Genomic DNA, 4,827 nt, shown 5'->3' on the forward strand with positions numbered 1-4,827 from the left:
AGTAAGTAGATTGTATAATATTAATTAGAATGAATTTAATTAATTAGTGTAATTAGATTATTTAATTATTTTAATAACATGATGGTCTAGTGATGACACTTTGTGCAAGTGGTGGCGTATGGTGATGGTTTAGTGCATGCATGCTCCACAAAGGTGTAAGTAGGGTGTCGGTGCAATGAGAGAAAAATGAAGGAAAAGAAAGGAAAAAGGGAAAAAAAATTTATAAAGATTCAGAAAACTTGGGTTGGACAAAAATATTCGATTAAAATCACAATGCACCGAATAGTGGTACGCATAAGAACTCTTGCCCTTAGTTAAAGAAAAGAAGCAGCTATGAAGTCAAATAGAGTAATGCTTTTAGTGTCTTTTATTCATCGTAGACTAGTTCATTACCCCCTTCAGCTCACTCAGTATAAAGAAATAGATGAATAGGTTAATAGTGCATTGTCAAATGTGAGCACTGAAATTTTGTTAGAAACTATAGCTATAGTAGTATTTACCATAAAAAGGAGATGATCACCTGAGTTGAGAGCGGCATGCTGATGTTTCTGACTTCTAGAAGAGTAAATGTGATGTAAAGAAACTTAGCAAAACTAGCTTCCAAAATAGTTTTGAAGTCAATTTATAATGAGATTGAATATTTGATCAATATAACTTTTATGTTAGTTTAATTCATATTTTAATTCAATATTCAATATTAATTATTTCATTTTAATTCAATATTGATTATTTAATTAGCATTGCTATTTGCTTAAATATTTAGCATTGTTAAGTACTGTACTATTTAATTTGCATTTTGAATTTATTTATTATTTATCGAGGGGCGTAATTAGTTGTATATTGTATATACATCTAAGTAGTTATTTTATTAGATGTACCTTTGTTTAGCAGATACGATACGACTTTTCATATTTATTATGGAGAACATTCCGTAGTTTTGCACAGGAGGCTCGTAACAATTCAGAAGTGCTAGCACATAAAGAGTTCGGTTGAGGTACCTAATGACCTAGATGGCCTGAAATCACATGTTATAAGCCTTTTGCGTGTGAATTAGTAATCCAATACTATTGTCCGAGAGGGTATGCGGTCATGGCTTGTTCCAAATAGCTCGGTCGTTATCCATACGTTATTCGAGTTGAGAAGGAACAATGCATGGGCTTTGTACTCACGCAAGGCATTAGAAGAGAACTTTGGTATGGGGTGTACGTAAACATAGTGCCACGAGTGGTGCAAGGTGATGCAGTGACTACCGTGGAAGGATCAGACCCAGCAGGTGATGCATGAAGAGGGTGGAGGGCATGTAGGGGAGGGCAGTTCTGGTAGAGAGGGAACTAGAGTGGACCCTTCTGAGGTAGATGCAGGATGCATGGATGATAAAGCCAGTGGTAGTGGGGATGAAGAAGCTGCTATCAGAGGGTTAGCTCCTGTCGCGGGGATCCTGAGGGACCCCTTTTTAAAGATTCGACCGAGAGGATGATTCTGAATAAGTTTGCTGGAGAAATAAATGGATATGAATGCAATGGTAGGTGGCGGGGAATGATCTAATGCAGAAAAGAGTAAATGCGCTAGGGGATTTTTAGACAGGTTCGGGCCGCACAACGCGTAACACCCTACTCCTGTGTGGATGCTATAAATGTCCTGAGAATGTCTCTCAGCAATGTGCTAGTTACAAAAATGTCTGTCTATCCTAGATCCTGGGGCTCCTTGTTCTTCGGTTTCTATGCTCGTACGAAGGTGCTCTTCGATCTGTGCGTGTATGTTGGCGCTAAGTACCCTTGTATGAGAGTTCGAGCGCTGCCTATCAATTAATTCACCCTCTCAGACCTTCAGACTTCAAGACCTTTTAGACTTCCTCCACTTGTCTTTGTCCGTGCTGCCGGCCGCTTTAAATACCCGCCGGCAGTAGCGTAACCCCGAAAGGGAGGACACGAGTTCCAAGGCACCATAAATGGAAAGGGCGTCATCATAGCCTTTGTGCGAAGTGACGGGGGTTGAAAACACGCCCCACACCCGGTCTTCAGTCATCATGATGGCGCTGGCAACGGGCGCCGTGGAGAGGGCCCACTGGGCAGCTGTAGAGCGTTCCGGCGTGCCCACCCGGTCTTGTTCGCCTGCCACAGCAGCGCGGCAGACAGAACGCCTCGGGCCTCGCGATGCTATCCTGAGGCGCGCCGGATAGCGCGGGATAGGACCCGTGCATTAAATATCCCCACGCCCTTCTGCCAGAAGATGGCAGGAACTGACACCGTGCGTGGCGGGAGCAGTTGGAGGTGACAAGCCACGCGCGCCCTTAAATGCGGTATTGGACCTTTCACCGGCTGACACCTCATCGCTGGACCCCTGTGGGGGCCAGTGACGGGGGGCTTCCTGGGTCGTCGGGGAACCGAGTGCTTGGAGGTCACTGTTCACCTCCCTGAGCACTCTCTCCCGAAAACGTCCTTTTCTTGGTCCTCGGGGAACCGAGTGCTCGGGGCCACTGCTCATGGCCCGAGCACTCTCTCCCGGGCATGCTTGTACGGATCCTCAGGGAGCCAAGTGCTCGGAGGCCGCCGCTCGCAGCCCCGAGCACTCTCTCCCGGAACTACCTTCGTTGGGTCCTCGGGGTACTCGGGTGCCCGGGGGGCCACTGCTCGCAGCCCTAGGTACACCCCTGCCGGTACTTGGTTCTCCTGGTCGTCGGGGGACTTGGGTGCTCGGGGGTCACTGTTCACCTCCCCGAGCACTTTCTTCCTGGTCACTTAGTCTTCGCAGATCATTGGGGAACCCAGGTACTCGGGGACCATTGACTGTGGCCCCGAGCGCCCTCTCCCGGGACTTAGTCTTTTTTACCTCGCGGAGGTGACCCCGTGGGATGGCACCACGTGGCGGATTGCTGGCCTGGCCTCGGGATTCGGGGACCCCTGGTTCCTGATTCACCGACAGCTGCTGACAACGATGACTCAGTACCGGTGATCCAGTACTTTCGTGGTGTTGGGTTGCTCGATTGTGCCGTCGTTGAGTATAACACCTTCTCTAACTGGGGATACCAGAATAGCGACATTCAGGCCAGGCAACAGTTTTGTAACAAGGGGGAGGTCATCCACTTTATTAGCAACTATGTTGTAATGACAAGAAGGGACCACAAGTGCACTCGGTCTAATTCTACGGAGTATGAGGTCAGGTGTATCAAGTACCCAAATTATCCTTAATTCGTACGAGCATATAAGCCAAAATATGAGAACTATTTTGTGATCAGTAGACACACCTACATAGATACAACGAAGAGGCTATTAGGAACGTGAGCCACACCGTTGATGCGAGGTTCATAGTCCAACTCCTCATCACTCTTGTTGGTACAAACATTTATTTGTCGCCAAAATCTATTATGGAGGAGGTACAGATTAAGACGGGTATGCTGATCAATTACCACACTGCATGGTGAGCGAAGCAGAAGGCGTTGAAGATGCTGTTTGGAAGATTCGAGGAGTCTTACAACTATGCTCCGAGCTACTGCAGAAGATTGCCATGATGAATCCAGGGACCTAGTAGGCCATGACGGATGAGCCGATCAAGCTAGAGGATGGGTCATACAGAACTACTGACTGATACATCATTAGGTTATTTTGGTGCTTTGGACAATGCATCAAAGCTTTGAGACATTACAGGCTGGTTGTATGCGTCGATGCCAAATTTCTGAGTGGCAAGTACTATGGTACCCTTATGATAGCGATAGTGGCAGATACAAATAATCAAATCATTCCTCTTGCATTTGCAATGGTTGAGAGTGAGAACAATGATAGCTGGTTGTGGTTCCTCACTTTGGTGAGGACACGTGTCGTAGGCAACAGGGAACAAGTTTGCATCATCTCAGACCGCAACAAAGGTCTTCTGCATGCGTTGGACGTGTTGCATTATAGCACAAACTACTCCATTACATGACCTGATGTGAAGAGAAGATGGTGCATGCGACACTTAGGAGTGAATTTGTACATAAGGTACCGCAACAAGTCTCTTGTAAAGAGATTCAAAGGATTATGTCTACAGAACTAGTAGACGCAGTTCAATGAGATATGAAGAGAGTTAAATAAGACCACTCGTAAGATGATGGCAGGTCAACAAGCATAGGAGGACCATCTGCGAACCCAAATAGTTGGAGAACAAACTATCGTTAGTTGTTCATGTGCTACGTTTAGCCAGTGGATAACGAGGAAGCCGGCGGAGCGTTGGGTCCTAATCCATGACACTCACGGTGCCTACAACATTGTAATAATGAACAACTAGGATACATAGGTCGGAGTAATTGTTTATTTCATTATCTGAAAAGAAAAGACTTCAGGTACGTATATTACAAACTACCATTTGCATCACATACAACCTAGCTTGAGAAAATCTCTTATTTAGTAACGCTACGTCAGGCGACTGTTTTTTCGTTTTTCTTAGTTGACGATTTTCTACTGTTAGATCTATATTGGGTGACATCGATTATTTCTTCTTCCTCTGGTCAAACGCTGTTCTTCTTACCCATTGATCTTTCACGCGCTCGCCACCCGGACCACCCTCCTCCCATCTCCAACGGTGTTAATTACCGTCGCTGAATCTACACCTATCGCATCTGTCGCGCTAACCTAGAGAAGTCGGATGGTCACCATGCGTCCCTTACCTTGGCACTGTGCACCAGCAGTCCTTTGTTGGTTGGCGATGACCCTAAGGCTCCCCTCCCCCCGGTGTACGATGGCCACCACTGCTGGACTGGCCTACTTTTTCAGACATCCTTTAAGCCATGGATTTCGCCAGAGAATTTTGAAATCACCATAGACTATACGAAGATGTAATTAATTCTATTCGCCT

Source organism: Phragmites australis, chromosome 23 (genome assembly GCF_958298935.1).
Source record: "Phragmites australis chromosome 23, lpPhrAust1.1, whole genome shotgun sequence".
Classification (NCBI taxonomy): domain Eukaryota; kingdom Viridiplantae; phylum Streptophyta; class Magnoliopsida; order Poales; family Poaceae; genus Phragmites; species Phragmites australis.